The sequence below is a fragment of the Staurois parvus genome, unplaced genomic scaffold (assembly GCF_062004578.1).
Source record: "Staurois parvus isolate SC_StPar_1 unplaced genomic scaffold, SC_StPar_1.0 ptg000283l, whole genome shotgun sequence".
Lineage (NCBI taxonomy): Eukaryota > Metazoa > Chordata > Amphibia > Anura > Ranidae > Staurois > Staurois parvus.
Genome location: NW_028318079.1, coordinates 2,480,275 through 2,499,948, shown reverse-complemented (window position 1 = coordinate 2,499,948; position 19,674 = coordinate 2,480,275). Strand labels below are relative to the sequence as shown.

Here is a 19,674-nt window from a genome sequence, read left to right as displayed (position 1 = left end):
AATTGAACAAGCTGAAGTTAGAAGCTGATTGGCTACCATGCAGAGCTGCTCCAGATTTTGCTGTCTCCAGCTTTAGTAAATCAACCCCACTGTGTGGAATAATGCATGATAGCCAGCTGCAGGAAGACCACAACAAAAACTGAAGACTAGCCCCCTTAGTGTTTTTGGGACACAACTTCAACAGTACAGATCCTCTTTAAATCTCTGCTGAGGATGTATTCAATGCATAGGATATTTTATAATAATTCTATATAGTATACAAAAACGTAAAGTGGCTGTGAGCTCTTACATACACCCAGCAAAGTGACTGGACTGGTGATACACAGATGAAACAAATCCTCCGACATACGTTGTACCTGTTTATCTGTAGCCATTTCTTATGTACAGCCATTCAAAGTGCAGAATTTATACAGTTTCTCTGAGCTTTAAGAAAGCAGGGGGCAAATAGCTGAAGTTACTCTTCAGAGCTCAGTGAGAGCTGAGTGGAGGGAAAAGACACGTCCCCTTCACACAGCACACAGTAACAGAACCAAGGCTGTTAATCACAGGCTGTGTGCTGGAGCTCCCTCCTCTGTCACCATTTTTCTCATGGTGGCAGGAAAACTTGTCAGAAGTGACTCATGCAGAGGAATAGAACAGCAGACAGAATTGACACTTAGTGCTCTGGATTGAGACATGTACACACTATAGAGGAATATGCTTTGTTCATATTTCATGTCTAAGAAATACAAACACTTTAATATTAAATTCAGTTTACTAAATGAACATTATGACTTCAACCCAGTTACAATGTGTCTTGAACATCAGTTCATTGAAGTTGTTGTGCAGAGTTGCTCCTTAACGTCTGGTTTTGCAGCGTTAATAAATGGCAAGGTTTAATCTGATTATAATCGTTGCCTATTTTCCATGGGAGGGAAATGAGTCAGCCATGCAAGTGCATGAACAATAATGCTAATCCATCTAAGCCACATTCTCCCCTGGTGGATTATATGCAAAGTGGGAGCTCAAGAAGGCCTCACACTAATGAATGTAATAAAACACTTTTATGTTAGATTTCTGCTGAAATAAATGTGTGATTAACACATAGAGGCCCAAACGTTTTTTAAAGGAATATTCTGCATGGTTTTCCTATATGAGCTAGTTTGTAGGAATATATTAATGTCCAGTACAAAGAGAAGATCAACTACTATATTTGCTTCTTTCTGGAATAGTGTACTTGTAAAATATACATCTGAGCCTAGAGCGGCTCTTACCCCTGTACAAATCATTAGTAATACCTCATCTGAAATATGCAGTTCAGTTTTGGGCACCAATTTATCAAAAGTACATTGGGGAACTGGAGAAAGTGCAACAAACTGATAAGAGGCATGGAGATCAGCTATGAGGAAAGATTAGAGGAACTGAATTTATTCTCTCTTGAGAAGAGGAGATTAAGGGGGGATATGATCAACATGTATAAATACATCAGTGGTTCATATAGTGAACTTGGTGTAGAGCTATTCACCCTGAGGTCATCACAGAGGACAAGGGGGCGATCTTTACTTCTGGAGGAAAAGAGATTTAATCTCCAAACATGGAAAGGTTTCTTCACAGTAAGAGCTGTGAAAATGTGGAATAGACTCCCTCAAGAGTTGCTTCTGGCCAGCTCAGTGGATTACTTTAAAAAGGCCTGGATTCTTTCTTAGATACACAGAATATAACTGGATACTAACATTTATAGGTAAAAGTGATCCAGGGAATATCCAATTGCCTCTCGGGGGGATCAAAAAGGAATTTTTTTCCCTACAGGAGCAAATTGGATCATGCTTTGCTGTTTTTTTGCCTTCTTCTGGATCAATTGTGGGTATAGGATTATAACTTTTTTTTTTTTGTTGAACTGGATGGACTTTTGTTTTTTTTTTTCAGCCAGACGAACTATGTAACAACAAATCAGTATCTCCCAGAGCTGGGATGTCACCGCAATGCGGCTTCAGAGTGATACTATCATGTTTTAACCTCAGTAGATCCAGCACTTGACAAGGCAGGGGTTCATTTAGCATGTGAAAAGTAGCCAACAGAGCCACCTGTTGGCTGAATATGAGAATGTGCCATGTTACTACATATAAAATATCTCATATTTAGTTACATTTAAATTCTGAAGCAGAGACACTTTCCCATACCTCCCACCTCATTCTAAAATATCCTTAGAGTTCTGTATTCCTCATGCAAAAACATAAACTACAGGTACACTCACTGTGCTGTGCTCCCCAACCCTTTCATCTCTATGTTCTCATTTTCTATATGTATCCTTATGTTTCATATATTAGACCAACAATACCTGATCTGCTTTAAAATGTAGGTTTGATTCCCATTTCAACATACTGGTCAACATACTAACCCCTTACTGCTTGTAATCTCTATATTAAAGTTCCTCAGCATGATGCCCCATATTAAGGATAGTTGCAAAAAGTTCCAAAGCAGAACTGGCAGCTGGCATCTGCCAGTAGATCCATTGGTTTTTCACTTCCTGCAGATATAAAGCAGTTCAGTTAAAGTGGCATCTAAAGCTGTAGTAAACCGCACATTTTTCCCTGCAAGGTAATGTCATAATGTGCATCACATACTACCACATTATGAGAGACTTACCTTAAATCGAAGCCCTCCAGCAAGGTGCTGTCACCGCTGCAGAGGCTTCCATCTTCACCTGGTCTTCCCTCCTGGTTTGCGAGCTCCAGCCATCTGACTGGCCAAGCCGCAATGACATCACGCATGCGCACAGGAGTCCCGGGCCACGGCACAGTGCTCTGATGAAATGTCAGTGTTTTGGAAGATCTTAAGCTTAAAGTGTTACTAAACCCTGGACCCTGCATTCACTATATCTGGTCTCCCCAGACCCTGCATTCACTATATCTGGTCTCCCAGGGTCCTGCATTCACTATATCTGGTCTCCCCGGACCCTGCATTCACTATATCTGGTCTCCCCGGACCCTGCATTCACTATATCTGGTCTCCCCGAACCCTGCATTCACTATATCTGGTCTCCCCGGACCCTGCATTCACTATATCTGGTCTCCCAGGACCCTGCATTCACTATATCTGGTCTCCCCGGACCTTGCATTCACTATATCTGGTCTCCCCGGACCCTGCATTCACTATATCTGGTCTCCCTGGACCCTGCATTCACTATATCTGGTCTCCCAGGACCCTGCATTCACTTTATTTAGTCTCCCACAGTACACGCAACATTGAAATGCAACTATTGTAGTAACTATAAACTGCAAAATACCTTTTCTCATCAGCAGTTAGAGTGGTCTTGTGACTTTAGCAGAACACTGGCTAAAGCTTGTAGGAGTTTTCTTTCTGCTCTAGGAGGATGCAGAACCCCTGACCCTCTGTCTGGACAGTGCTGATTGGCCCTGTACTGATCACATGCACTCTCCCAACCTCTCTAGCAATACACACTAAACTGAGCATGTGCATGTGGCTTTGGGTTCAGTCTGTCTCATCAGGAGATAAGACGTGGACATTTGAACAAGAGGAGGGGCAGAGAAAACAGGATCAAACAGCCTTTTTACACAATGCAGAGGATTAACCCCTTAGGTCCCACTGGGAGTTTAACAACCATGCTTTACTGCATATACAGACTTATTTTACTTTTGTGGGTTTAGCAACACTTTAATAATAGCATGCAATGCCAAACTGCGGTTTCCAAAGTGAGCAAAATCTTTTTTTGTATGGGTTGACATTCCAGCTGTGTTGTTTCACCTTACATAACATTTTTTTATTTTATTTTATTTCATGTTTATTAATTACAGTTTTCTCATTTTGTATGTTATGTCCAATAAAGCTGCCATTAGACACAAAGTAATTATCATTTTTCAGGGTATAAAGGGATAGCTAGCATAAGCTTTGCGGAGTACAGTCACTAAACCCTTGTCATGCTATTAAAGGAGAAGCACAGCCAAACTCTTTTTGGTAGTACTTCCCCTATAGATCACAGTTTGTTCGCACTGCTGTGACCCATTTTCAGCTGATAGCTGGAGCCCGCTGGCGAATTATGTCACAGAGTCGTTCCAGACTGGGAAGAGGATCACGACCGTATGGTCAGGATCCAACCCAGAGTCTGGAGCGCCACCCGACTCAGCTTTTCAGCAAGCTGGTGGATTATGTCACAGAGCCAGTCCAGGCTGGGAGAGGATCACGACCATATGGTTGGGATCCAACCCAGAATCTGGAGCGCCATGTGACTCAGCCTCTCAGCAAGCCGCCGGATGATGTCACAGAGCCGGTCCTGGCTGGGAGAGGATCACGATCATATGGTCAGGATCCAACCCAGAGTCTGGAGTGCCACTCGACTCAGCCTCTCAGCAAGCTGGTGGATGATGTCACAGAGCTGGTCTGGGCTGGGAGAGGATCACGATCATATGGTCGGGATCCAACCCAGAGTCTGGAGCGCCACCCAACTCAGCCTCTTAGCCAGCCGCTCCCTTCCCCTCCACAGCGGTAGTGAGAGCTCAGCGATCAGCGGTCATGTGATTGCTGATTTCTCACCCCTGGAGCCGATGGGGGGCAGATGCAGCATTGGACCGATGCTGCATCCACCTAGTTAAGTATGATTTAAAAACAAAAACATTTTTCTTATACTCCTCTTTTAAGTCTCCAATGTTCAGTTTATCACACAGAAACAGTGCTACAGGCACTTTCTGCTAAGATAGAATATACATAAAAAACATGTCCCAAATTTACCAAAAAATGAAATCAAGAGTAACGCGAAAAGTTCCCCAGTGTTTAATTAGATTGTAATTTAGTTTAAACTCCTATGTACTGAAAGTGGCAGGGGGTATAATTGCTGTGTAATCAGCTAAATTGAGGACCTTTTATAGAATTAACAAATTAAATATTGCAAATATAAATAACTAAGAATCTGGCATTTGAAAATGAGTTTTGCTGGCTTTTGCAATGACACAGGGACAAATAACTATCTGGACAAGGCTGAAAAAGATTTGGATATGTGTCTGTGCATTGACTTGTCTCTACTTTTACAGCAAGGAGCTGCCCTGACTGTAATAAGAACCAGTGCGTATTTGTAAGATTCTGAATCTTCACTCTCGAGCTGTTATAATAGTTAGTGATCCACCGGTATCGGTATTGGTGTCGATATCGAGTATTTTCACCAGTACTCGTACTCATTAAAATGCTACTACTACCCAAACTGATACTTTGCGGTGCGATATGCATCCATACAAAATGTATGGATGCAAATTGCACTGCAAAGAATAGCAAGCGATTTAAACAGGTTTCCCCACTGCTCCTATGTGAACCCAGGTTGGTCATAGCCTGAATTCATACAGGAGTGGTGCGGAAAACCTCCCCACACCAATCCCATGCTGAGCGGAGAGTGGGAGAGAAGGACGTGTGGGGATGTATATACTAGTGTCGGCTATCAGGCCGAGGATGGAGGCAGATGCTCCAGATTCTCAGCTGTAGGAGAGAAGAGAAAGCTGTGGTGATTTGAAATCCCTGAAGCTTTCTCTCCTCTTCTTGCAGGGATGACAGTACAGTCTAGATGGCTTATGATTGGTCAGCACCATCACAGCATTCCTGCTTAAATTGCATGCTATTTTTTGTGGTGCAATTTGCATCCATACATTTTGTATTGCCGCAAATCGCACCACAAAGGATCAGTATTCGGTATTGATGAGTACTTGACCGAACGTATCGGTACTCGTTCTTTACCTAAAGTGTCGGTACTCGTACTCGCCAATCAGAAAATGGTATTGGTGCATCCCTAATAATAGTGCAGCCTTATCGCTCAGAGTTAGGTGTGCGTGCTGTTATTAAGCTGTATTCTCTCCTTGTCACCATAGAAATATACTGTAGGTTCAGGGTAGACTGTAACCCCTATGGATCTTCTTTTTTAAAGGGCCAACTCCATATAAATGGCTGGTTTTGGAATTAGATGTCCAACAGCTTTTATAGGTGTGATAATCACGAGTCCTGAAAATATTGATGTCATTTTCACATTTCATATCATATTTCTTTGTTTCAGTTTCAATATTTTTTGATCATAGGTACAAGAGTGTATTTTAACCACTTCCCCACCACAATATAGCAGAAATACTGCTACAGGGTGGAAGGGCTGCGCAAAATCACGTATATATACATGATTTTGCATTTCCGGGTAGGCCATTGGTGGCCTCAGCTGTTGATCACCTGGTCCCTGGCGGTGGTTTCTTGCCTGCGATCGCTGGATATCACCGATGGGGGAGAGGTCTGTATGTAAACAATACAGATCCCTCCCCTGTCAGCTCCTGCACACTGCTTTGTATGGCTCTGCTTACACAATAAAGCACACACACAGCACACAGTAAGGGCTTGTTCACACTTGCCTTCCCAAATGCCCCTATAGCATTTGACAGGCATTAGACAGGCATTTTACATGCATTAAACTGCTTCCCAAATGCCCTATGTACGGTTTTGAGGCATTTTACAAGCTCTAAAACCGCATCACTAATGACTATAATGAACTTAATAGTATTAATGCCCCGCAAACGCCTCAAAAACGCCCACAAACACCTGCCAGCATCACCATAGACTTGAATGGGAGGTGTTGAAAGGCTTCAAATCCTCCTGACTCCACATGAGGTATCAATTTTGACTCGACGCAAAACTTATGCTCCAGTGTGAACAGCACTGTGTGCTGCCATGTGTATCATTTTCATATGCGTTTGAGGAGCATTAAAAACGCCCTTCAAATGCCTGCTTTCCATGCTGTTTCTGTCCAGTGTTATTAGCACAGTGTCAGTGCTTTTTATTATAACTGATCACTTTATTGGTGTCACTGGGGATGTCAGAGACAGTCAGTTCCCCCCCAGTGTCAGAATACCCGCCGCAGTCCCACAGTCCCGCTATAAGTCGCTGATCGCCGCCATTACTAGTATAAAAAAGGAATAAAATTCAAGTATATATACCACCATTTATAAACGCTATAACTTCATTTACACGTATTGGGATTTTATGTTAGCAAAGACATGTAGCAGAATACATTTTGGCCTAAATTTATGACGACATTTGATTTTTTTAAAGGTTTTTACTGGACATGTTTAATAGCAAAAAGTCAAAAATATTGTTTTTTTTCTCAAAATTGTCAGGATTTTTTTTTTATAATGCAAAAAATAAAAACCACAGAAGCAATCAAATATCACCGAAAGAAAGCGCTATTTGAGGGGAAAACATGACATAAATGTCAGTTGGGTACAGTGTTGCATGACTGCGCAATTGTCAGTTAAAATAATGTGCCGTATTGCAAAAAATGGCTTGGTCAGGAAGGGGGATAAATCCTCTGGAGGACAAGTGGCAATAATATGTGCAAAGCAGGGGCGGACTGACAACTCATGGGGCCCCCGGGCAATAGGGGATCATGGGGCCCCTGTGTCCTTGCCCAAACTCAAAAACCCTATGAAAAAGGTACCAGGGGCATCTCATGGGGCCCCCTACTGACCCCGGGCCCTCGGGCAGTGCCCAAGTTTCCAAATGGCCAGTCCGCCCCTGGTGCAAAGTAATAGGTTGGTACTGAGAAAAAAACACAGTGAAGCGCAACCATTATGCTGCATTACAAGAAGCGGGGTTTTCATATGTCCCCATGTACATGGATAATTACAAATTATTTATACAAACAAGGGTTTTAAATCCATTAACATTTATTGATGTGATGTGTAATATTGATCAATTGTATCTCAGAAACTTTAAAAAGGCTACACATTTCCATGAAACACCCTTTTAATTTTCTGGAATAAGCAAAAAGTAGAGAACTCATTAGAAAACAGACATTTTCCCTGGGGGATCATGGAATTCCCAAGGTGTAACTTCGAAAATCTATGTTAGTGTCTTATAAAAATCTTAACCAAAGGGTGATTGAGAAGAAAGAAGCAGTGACTAAATGAGGGCTCCCGTGGTTTAGCTGAATCAAATTTAATAATATCAGTATCAAAAATAATCCTCTCATATACAAAAATCAATTACCCATAAAAATGAAAGACACTTCATCTTGATGTGCTGTGTGTTGCTGAAAAATCACAGTACTTTCCCTCCGCCAAGGTTATAGTTGCAATAGGGCCACTTTCAGTGGCCCCAACAAGAACCAATGGGGTTGATTTACTAACAAATAGACTGTGCACTTCGCAAGTGCAGTTGCACTCATTTTCCGTAGAGCTTGGTAAATATGGAAAAGTTCTGTTGGTTTCCATCATTTAATCACTTGCAAGCAAAAATGTCACACAGAGGTGACCTAAAAATGCCACACAGAGGTGACCTAGCATGACAAAACTATGCACATGTCCTTTCAATAGGCTATCCCCACTTCAGTCCATCATGAAGGCTGCTGCCAGACTCATCCACCTTACCAACTGCTAAGTGTCTGCCGAGAAATCACAGATCAAATGCACATATTCACCAGCACACCACGGATCATCGAATAACATAGAAATCTTTATTGGAGAACGATCACATCACAGAGTACATGCAACGTTTCAGAACCAAGCCTGACTAAGGGGTCCTGTGTGGCTCCGAAACATTTGACTATGTCCTCCGTGATGTGACCGTTCTTCAATACAAATTTTGAATGTTATTCGATGATCCTTGGTGTGCTGGCAAACATGTGCATTTGAGCCTGTGTTATAAATGTAAATCTAAACCCAAGCACTAAAACCTTATATAAGCTTCTTCTTGTAAAGCATTTAAAATCTGACAAAAAACCCTCCTAAATGTGGACACAAAGCTGGGATTCAAATGTTAACGGGAAGGTCCCTAGGGGTAGCCTGAAGTCAAGGAATGCAGATGGATACTTTTGGTTGTCATTTGTTTTTAGAATTACATTATTTATTATATGTGTTAGTAATATACTAGTGCCACAATTACCAATATATAAAGATCTACAGCCATATTAGTAGGTAGTAGTATAGCAACTCCTGTAATACTCCAGAGGAAGCAGAAAGCAATATAGCTATGAAATGCGTCGAGTTGTGTGGTTCCCATCTCACTGTGGAACCAGCATTGTGACACACCAAAATACATGTGTACTATTTCTCTTGTGTTGAAGATTAATGGTCATGTGTATAATAATTGTTGGGCAGTGATATTGGAAATTTTATATGGAAGCTCTAATTATGTAAAAATGTACAATGAACTCATGCTTGTTTTTGCCTTTAAACACAAGTGATCTGAAATGTTTTAATCTAGACAATAATAAAAAAAACTGTATGTTATACATTTGTTGAATGATATTCAGTATGAAGTTCTCAGTAAATTATGCAGATCCCCTAAACATTTTAAAATAAAGTACAAGAGACACATTAGAGTGGATTTATTAAAGGCAAATAGATTGTGTATTTTGCAAGTGCAGTTGCACTCATTTTCCCTAGTAAATGTCAATGTGGTAATGCTTCACTTTGTAAAGAATACCCTATCAGACACAAGGAATATTAGGGAAAAAAAAAAGTCCTTCATCCAGCTAAAGGATGAATCTTGTCTTCTTGTTCCTGATTTATGGATGTTCATTTAAATACTTTGCACAATGGTATGCACCTATCACATGCCTGATGAAGGGGTCCTATGAGGCTCCAAAATGCTGCACTTCTCTGTTTGTGATGTGATCTTTCTTCAACGAAAAAAAATTCAGACTTTGAAGATCCATGGTGTTCTGGCGAATATTTACGCAGTGTTGTGCATGCTCCAGTATCCAGCTGGTGGTCGCTGCAGCACCCGGTACTTTTAAGGGCTCATACCAGGAATATGTGTGATAGGAATATGAACTAATATATGGGATTTGGTGCCCAATGGCCACCATACCAACCAATATTAATATACTGGCAGGCATAGGGTAGCAAGTGACCTGTTCCCTTGTGATGATGCCTGGTCCTAGTAGCCAATCACTAGGCCAGTACTGTCATATGAACAGGGGAGGGATGTTACCACTTTCCTAGGTTTCTTCCCCAACCAATATTAGAGCCAGCTGTGTAGGAGCAAGAAACTTCACGGGAACACTGGTAAGGTGAGAGTATCTCTTTGAAAGAAATGTATTATTTTGAATGATTTTTAGATACACATGTAAAAAAAAAAAACATACCCCACCCAAATTGTTACATAAAATACATTATAATTTTTATTATTTATTATATTGCATAAACACATTTTTTATAATATAAAAGGACTATAATTATTACTAGGCCATCACAAAAATTGTGTATATGCAATGTAATAAAGATTATGAAGTATTTTATGTAACAATTTGGGTAGTGTTTTGGTACAAAAAAAAGTCCCTCATCCAGCTTATGGATGTTTTGTGGTATGCCTATACCCACAAGTATTGGGTAGGGGAAAAAAATCTGTGGGGGAACGCTGGTAAAATGGCTAGTAGGGGATCAGGGAATGCTCTTTGGAGAAACACTGCCATGTTCCCCTGGATGGGTAAGAGGACATTGATTGATTGGGATTGATTTTCTAAAAGCAAGGGAATTCACTAATTCAATTTATCAGTGAAGCTCTGACAACTTCCATCATCCAATCATGTGTAAGCAGAAATACCATTTTTTTATTTTCGTTACATGTGATTGGGTATTATTTTCAAAGTGATATTTCACCAAATTCAATATGCTCTGGGGAAATTTTACTTTGCAAAGTGAACAGCCTATTTGCCTTTAGTAAAATAACCCCAGTGCCTCCTTAAGCAGACACTGTAGCTATAAGGGCTAACACACACACACAATTTTTTCGAGTTTAAATAAATGTTTTCAGTTGGCAGCAAACTGGTACCCAACAGTTATATTCTGACACTGACAAAAAGCAACGCTGCAGATAAGATTTATTACACAACAGTTTTCTGTGAGCCGCTAGAGTTACAGAGGCTCTTAAGCAAATGTTTTTTCTTCCTTAAAAGTTTGCAGTACATGGTCGTACTGGGGAATGTTATTGCCAGCATATTATCAGCTACTGCTCAGCATGAAGTGTTCATATTAGGAATACGTAAATAATTTAGGTTTCTTGATAGATCCTACTAGTTTGGGACATTTATTAGAGCCTGGCTTCTTTTATGTGGAACACCTCCAAATGAAATATTAAGAAAGCTGAACACATAAACTTTTGACTCTGCAATAATTCCGTAGCAACACAGTAGGGGATTTCACTACTGCTGATCATTCGTTTTTCTCCATAGAAGTATGTCATTGAAATTTCTAGGTGTCATAGATTGTCGGTACAAAAACAGTGTCAATGTGATATGGTTAATAACATTGGTGTGATAGTATATGGTTATATTTTTTGCTCTTTTATAATTAGGATTAGGTTAACTAAATTTGGGTTTACACTGATGCGGTACAGCATATTGCATGTAACTCGCACAGGAACTGCACTGCATTCCTGTGCAAATCACATGCAAATTCTGTATGGTGCGATTTGAGCCACACATTTTGTATGGCTCAAATCACACTGCATCCACAACAAAAAGGTGCAGGACCCTTTTTTGATCCACACTAGAATCGGATTGCATGGGTATTCACACCCTTGCAATCCGATTCTGCACATCGCATCGCGTTTTGCAAACCGATTTCGGGGTGTTTTTAACTTAACATACACACACCTCAGCGGTTTGCATGAACAGGGTGCAATTGTGAAACGGTGCGGAATTCGCACAGAAACCGCTGTGAATTCTGCACCGCATCAGTGTGAACCCAGGCTAATAGGACGACTGTTAAGTTGAGATGAAGGTGATTAAGATGAAATGTTTAAGCATAACCTTTAATCAAAGGTTACTGTTAAAGTGCATCTAAAGCCAATTTTTTTCTATAATTGTAGATAAAGTAGGGAGGGGGTTGAACCTCTGTAGAAGGAGATGAAAGAAAGAGCGCACAAACCTTGCGCATTACCTCAATAAATAGTGACTAATTTTCAGCCTTGCTTTATGATAGAGCTGCACAACCTCTGATCACCAGTGACATTAAATAGGCTGAAATGCTGTAATACTGACACTCAGTGGCTGAATGTCTCCTTGCCATGGGAACTCTGCTATACTGAAGTTTCTATCTGCCAAACCCAGCTCTGATGAAGAAGGGAGCACCCTTCGAAACGTGTTAGCTTGTATCCCCCCCTTTGGATTTACCTGTAAGCCTGTGTGGATTATGGTTAACTTATGCCTGTTTTACCATCACTTGTGTGAGTATATTTCCTAAATAAAATAAAATAAAATGAGTCACTATTTATTGAGGTAATGCGCAAGGTTTGTGTGCTCTTTCTTTCATCTTCTTCTACGGTTTTATCAAGCTTCCCCAGCTTCATGATAGAGCTGCACAACCTCTGATCACCAGCGGATGAACACGCTGTTTGTTACTAACGCCCGTTTGATCTGAGTCTTTGAGTGCAGGAGATAATGGATCTTTGTTGGGGGTTGAACCTCTGCCAGGGTTTTGTTGCTTGTATAAAGTCTGAGAGCTATAAAAGTGTCCAAAAAATATTGATATTGTTTTATGACAAGATAGAATAGAACACTAACGTGTTACAGGGGCTCAAAGACCTCCCCCTCCTTCAGGGCTGAAGTCACCACACTTGTGGTCCTTTACTTCTCCCAGCTCCAGAACAGAGGGTCCATGACTGGACCTGAGGGTAAACAATGCAGAAGTCTGTGCATTGCATCTACAGTGCACTGATCATGATTGCAATGCTCTGAAGGCATGAATGCAGAAATATAGCAAATGTTTTATTTTATTGATTGATTGAGTGCATTTATTAAAATTTTGCATTAGGTGGACTATGCTTTTCAAGTTTAATTACTAACCCATTAGCTGCTATTTTAGTGGTTGATAAGTTCTTAAAGTGGAATACACTTACCTCCATGCCACTGGTCCCTCACCAGTTGTTGACCTGTTCTCCTCAAGCTTCTTCCAGGTTCTGATCTTTGGCTGTTTTGATTGGCTGGTCCAAGATGGCATCATGTTGATTGATCTCAGCAGATTTTGACATTGCAGTGCAAGCAGGCAGGTAAGAAACTTTAGAGAAGAAGAGACACAGTATGCCTCATCTGCATTAAAAAACTTTTTGTTCAAAAATGTTTAGAGATCCCCTTTAAAGTGCTTGTATACTCACAGTATTTTTGTTTGGATAGAGTGCGGAAGGGTTAAACCATCCTATTGACAAGTTTTTTTTCTACTGTTTGTGTCTTGCTGAGTAGATCATGTCAATATTCCCATTGCACACGTTCCTGGAATGGACTCAGAAGTAGCAGGTGCTGCAGCAACAGCCAGCTGGAAGCTGGGGACATTACAGGCCAATGTACATATTTTCCAGCACACCATGGATCATCAAGTATCATCTTAACGTTTTATTGAAGAATGATCACATCACAATGGACAAAGTGCAACATTTTGGAGCCATGCAGGACTCCTTCATCAAGCATAGTGATGATCATCACATACGTGAGGAAGAGGCCCTACGGAACTCTGAAGTATTTTCCTTTGTCTATTGTGATGTGATCATCTTTAGTAAAACCTTCGGGCAATAAATGATCCATGGTGTGTCGGCAAATATGTACATTGACCTGCTAGGGAGATGTCTCTTCACTTCCCATCTTGGAGATGCAAGAGGAAGTAGGACATCTCCTCAAAAAGGACATTTTCATCTTACATAGTTGTCATCCGAACATTTCTTCTTACCTTGCATGACAAATCCCATAGACCATCTTGGGGGCAAGCAAGAGTTCCTACATACAGTGGGACCATGGAAGATGAAAGTAGTCACCCTCTAACAGGAAGTCAGATCACAGCAGCAAAAAAACAATATTTGGGGATTCGGAGGAGGCACTAGAGATACTTTTGTGATGACGAGAGCACTAGAAGATGCTTTTGTTTGTTAAGAATACATATTTTTTAAAAATGCAGAGTTTAGTGTCTCTTTAAGGCACAAGGACTTTTAGTAGCAATTGAGAACCAGGACAAGTCACTCTTAACTAATATGATCAATGCGTCAAAACATTTTGTACCGTAATCTGTATTTTACAGTAACAACAGTGTGTTTTTATACAAAATACGAGAAAAAGAATAACCTAAAAGAATATTCTGTGTTTCATTACATTTGGTCTGTATGTATCTATGCACCTTGTTCTGAAAGCAGGGTAACTAGGTTAAACTGGCATAGGAAATGAAACACATGGTGATGGGTGACATGCCCACTCACACATTGCCATGTGTGCATGTGTAGGAGTGTGCACTGTGTCTGTAGTTCTGTTCTTATGAATTCTTGCACACCCACATGCAAAATGATTATGGAAATTAAGATGCGTCTTTTATGAATGACAGAAATTCACATTGCTTTTACCATTAAAACGTGCTTTGGATACGGCTTATGATTCCATGCGCCAACATGGTCAATGTTTTTTTTTGCAATGGTCACCCTCTTGTTAAAGTTAATTTTTGTTTTAGAGAAATTACTCTTCTGAAGAATGATAGTAAACAATACAGCAGGTCTGAAATTCTAGGAACTCGTCTCATCCAGCACCTGTCATGTGACCAAACCCATGGCTTTGATTACATGGTCTCTGTTCATGGTCACTCCATCAAGCTCCTTCAGTAGAGGTCATGTGACCAGTGAGAATGGTCATGTGAAGGGTTCAGTAGGGGAGAACTACAGCAATTGCCAATCTGATCTGCCTGTACTTTTTGTAATCCTTCCACTGGGGATTACATTTTTCTAAAGGTTAACGTAAGAGTAAAAGCCTACCTGAAGGTTCTACTTCACAAAACAACACATACAATCCTTCAAAATCTCTGGATGGTCATTTCCTTGGAGTCTGATTTTCAAGTTATCACTCACCCTTGATTAGTCACTTAACATGATCCTAAGTTTAAATTGAGCACCCACCACCACCTCCCTTCTAAAAATGTTCCATTAATATTTGTCAGCCATGTTCTTTTTATAGCTATGTACACCATCAACTGCTGCAAGTCACTGCCTACTGTCATAACAAAAAGTAAGTCCACCACAAAAATTATTAACTTTTTAACATGTTTGAACAAGTAAACATCAGATCTTGATTCAGATATTGCCTACAGGTAAAGGTTATGTACACAAATAACACACAAAATTGACGTGCTATATTCATATTCACAATCCTAATTGAAGTGGAAGTTCACCTAGAATTACTCTATGAACATCAAATAGCCATATAACACTTGTACCTCAATAAATGTATTGCACTATGTTTGACTTCTGTCTACACTCTCTTTTTCTAACAATTAGCACTGGAAACTGACAGCTATTTATGCAACTCATGGTGTCATTCAGTCCCTCTCATGTCCAGTATTAGGGCATGGAGGAAGAATCAAAAGATAGATAGATAGCATCAAGGAGGCCAAGCGGTATGGTGTCGCTTGTTAATTGCTGGCAGCTTCTGATGCTGATTGCTGGACAACCAAAGCTTGTACAGACATCAAACATGGTTCTATTAATTTATCAAGGTACTTGTGGTATATGGCTGTTTAAAGTTCATAGAGTAATTCTAGAGTGACTGTCCACTTTAACCTCCCTAGTGCTCTGATGATGTCAGTATTTCTGTGCTCAAAGTGGTACTTTTTTTTGCATGGAAATATGTTGTTTTTTTATTGTAGGCCTGTAATTCTTAAGAATAACTCACTGAAATCTGTCCGAACAAGAGTCTAGTAAACATCCCGGGTATGATAAAATTTGAAACACGAAATCATAAATTATAATATAATAAATAATCATTAAAAATAATAATATAATAATAATAAATGTAATTCAATAATGTAATCAAACCAAAAACACTGAAATTTGAAATATAGCGCCAAGTTCACAAATCATTGAGCTTAGTCGCAAAATCGTTTTCAGTGTCTGATGACAAATTTCCCCACGATTCATTATCACTCAATTCTGCAAGTGGTTCTGATTTACTATCACTGTTCTCTAGCCGGTCTAAAACCGCTTTTGACCTAAAGGGACGCTTTTTGGACGCCATGGACGTTTCTCAGTTTTCAGGCAGAAAGAACAGTAAAAATGCAGGCAGGGCACAGGACAAAGCACTCGGGACAAAATGTATGTGAAATGGTTTGATACAGTATTATTATTATTATACAGTATTTATAAAGCGCCAATAGTTCGCTCAGCGCTGTACATTACAAAGGGGGACAGAACATGTGACAGAACAATACCAATACAATGCAAAACATGAGGGGATTGAGGGCCCTGCTCTTTCAAGCTTTTACAATCTAGGAGACATACAGTAATGTTTTACTATGTGATTTTAGTGTATTGAGTGAATGTTACATTTTTTAATTTCCCGCCAGTTATGTCCCCCGTACATCCCGACGCTAGCAGGGAACGGAACCCGGAAGATGGATGCTGGCATCGGCATTTTTATCATAATTATAATTCATAATTATCTGAAGTACACTAGCAAGTCCACCAGTGAATGGCTCAAAAAAATGAAATAGAGAGTTATGGACTGCCCTAGTCAAGGACCTGATTTGAATTCCATTGGAATTTTGTAGGAGGATTTTGAAATGGGCGGTACTTGCACGGAAATCTAAAAACATCTTGCAAGTGAATGTGTCTCTCCATCAGTAGCTCAGAAAGGCCCCACCTGACGAGGCAGAGATAGCTGAACAAGTGATCTGCAAGCAGGTGAGCACCCCTCCACTGTCAGAACCAGACAGTCAAGCAAGTGCCTAATCACATGCAGCTTTGCCAGGAGACCTAGCTGCTGTGGGGAGCCCCTCCAAATTGTCACCAGACTCTTAGAGGTCTATTTAAAAAAAAATAGTTGGGCAAGTGTCACAAGCATTCACCCACTCGTCACAATTTCTGACCATATTTTGTTTGATACAGTGGTCTTTCATGATCGTCAGCACTATCTGATGGCCATAATGCAGCATTTTCCAGATTTGGGTATTTCAGGATAAATACTGCTCCACTAAATGTAGCTAATGATCATAGGAAATCAAGATCATCCCTACTCATCTGCCCTAGCCTGTGGAATACCTAGATAAAAGAAATATGAGCATCAGAAATGAAAAATTATCAGTTTGAGAACATACCAGAAATGGTTGGATGTTTTGTACATTTACATTGCAGTCTCTAACATTGCCATTTTTAATAATAACAACAGCATTTACATCTTCTTACATGGCAAACATGACTCCGCTTTGTGTTTCAGGAAATTCCTGGATGAAGAAATAATTACTAGTTAAACAGTTCAGACACTCAAGACACAGGCAGGCTGCAATAAGAGGAAAAACAAGTGTCTGGCAGTCCAACCGATGGAAGAAAATGGAAAAAAAAAAAGAGGTGTTTGTGTTTGATGTTCGTGTTCACTTTGTTTAAAGTATCATAAGCTTTTGAGCACAAGCAACAGAAAGTTCACTCGGTGCCGGGGCCGTAGTGAGAGGAACATGAGAAGTTGAATAACAGAGATGCTGAAAGTTCATTGGCAAGACAGCAGGGGATGATCTTCAATGGATAATCCAAATAACTCTGTACATTGGAAAAGACAGAAAACAAGCATGTGCATTAAATGAAAGACCTGGTGCTCACTGCCTGGTAATGGGCTGTAGAGGGAAAAAAAGGAAGTGCAATCTATAGCCGAACGTTATTTTTATTTTATCTGAGAGAAGGTATTGTGTACTCCCAGATTCTATTCATTTTGCACAGTCAATGCAACATTTATCCGAAGGTATTTTACACGGTTTTCATATATTTACTACTTCTTGCTTCATGTTTCATTAATCATATTTCATATACAAATTTGCAGCCAATAGATGTGAACTTCTCTTTATGTATGAACAACTGATGTAAAGGAATCAAGTACTGGAAAAGTGACATGTACTGATAAGTATATGTAGCCTGAGCTAGAAAGGTCTTGCTCAGTGCCATCCACACAGCTTTCAATAAAACTCTAGTGCAGCCAGGGGCGGACTGACAACTCATGGGGCCCCCGGGCAATAGGGCATCATGGGGCCCCTGTGTCCTTGCCCAAACTCAAAAAGGCCTATGAAAAAGGTACCAGGGGCATCTCATGGGGCCCCCTACTGACCCTGGGCACTCGGGCAGTGCCCGAGTTTCCAAATGGTCAGTCCGCCCCTGAGTGCAGCCTTTCTCAACCTTTTTACCCCAGAAGAACTTTAAGTCTTACTAAACCCTGCATTTACTATATCTGGTCTTACACAGTACACATGGAAATGCAATTCATTTAGTAAATATAAACTGCTAAATACCTTTTCTCATCAGCAGTATATAGCAGTCTTGTGACTTTTATCAGTGTCCAGCAGAGCACTGGTTAAAGTGATTCTAAAGGTTTTTTTTTTTTAAATAACAAACATGTATATACTTACCTGCTGTGTGTAGTAGTCTTGCACAAAGCACCCTGGTTCCTCCTCTTCTCGGGTCTCCTGCAGGCTCTCCTTGCTCCTCCTTTCTATTGGGTGCCCCCACAGCAAGCAGCTTGCTATGGGAGCACCCACTGCTCCGTGTGTTCATTCACATATGGAGCCACGGCTTGGCCTTGCCTCCATCTTTCCTCATTGGCTGACTGGTTGTGATTGACAGCAGCAGGAGCCAATAGCCAGGTCTCTTGCTTAGTGGGCTTTTTGAGTCCGACCTATTGATACTGTGGATTAAATAGGGGACAGGGGGTACGGAGCCAACGGCTCAGGCACACACATGCTTTTGTTAGATTCATCTCTCCTGGTCTGATCGCTATCTGACATTACCTGTGCTCGTCTCCAAGACTTCGCCAGGGCGTCACCCATCCTCTGGAACTCCCTACCCCAATCTATCAGACTATCACCTACTCTACTTGCCTTTCGGCGATCACTGAAAACCTTTTTCTTCAGGGAAGCCTATCCCGCCCTCTGCTAATTCTGGAATCCTCTACTCTTCCAACCTCTCCATCCCCCACAGTGACTACCTACTGTTCCATTCACCCCTCCCTCCTAAATTGTAAGCTCCAAGGAGCAGGGCCCTCAAATCCCTCTTGTATTGAACTGTATTGTTACTGTATTGTCTCCCACTATAATGTAAAGCGCTGAGCAAACTGTTGGCGCTATATAAATCCTGTATAATAATAATAATAATTACCTGGAATGGCCTTCTGTGTGGAGTCTGCCTTTTTGCTGGGGGGGGGGGGGGGATGCCTGGACCTGTGGTCCTCCTGAAGAAACCAGCTGCTGGACTTTTCTGATACCTATGGACTTGGCTGTTCATATCTATGGCCAACGGTCTGCACTACCTCTGGCTCTCTGGGCGCTAAAAACTGCAGTTTTACAGTACTGAGATTTCTATGCCTCAAGCCATCTGTGTGCATGAGGTCTTAAAATGGTTCTACAGTGTAAAAGGGTAAAAAAATGCTCCATTAGCTATTCTAATATTAAACACATTTTAAAAATGTTCTAAAAACATTTCAGGGTTGATTATGAACATGGAAAAAATAAACCTGACAGCCCATTTTGCAATACCATAGACAACTGCACAACTGTTTGTTTGGGTTATTAAAGAAACTAGAAAAGACAACTGTACAATATTGTGTATGGATGAGTAGGGTAGTTCACAGTTATAGTTCGTGCACACCCATTGTTGAACTGAATAAAGTGTAAGTGTGATACCATGGAGATCCAGCTCTACTACATCAATAGGGAACATGCA

General features: G+C 40.7%; 1 long non-coding RNA gene across 1 annotated transcript in view; it reads left to right on the top strand.

Annotated features, from left to right (window-relative positions):
• Window positions 1–19,120, top strand: part of LOC149458552 (uncharacterized) — a 57,919-nt gene extending 38,799 nt beyond the window's left edge. The window contains exons 2-3 of the long non-coding RNA XR_016313404.1: window positions 12,903–13,005; window positions 17,192–19,120. This is a non-coding gene — a long non-coding RNA (uncharacterized LOC149458552). The remainder of the gene's footprint in view (window positions 1–12,902; window positions 13,006–17,191) is intronic.
• The last annotated feature ends 554 nt before the right edge of the window (window positions 19,121–19,674 follow it).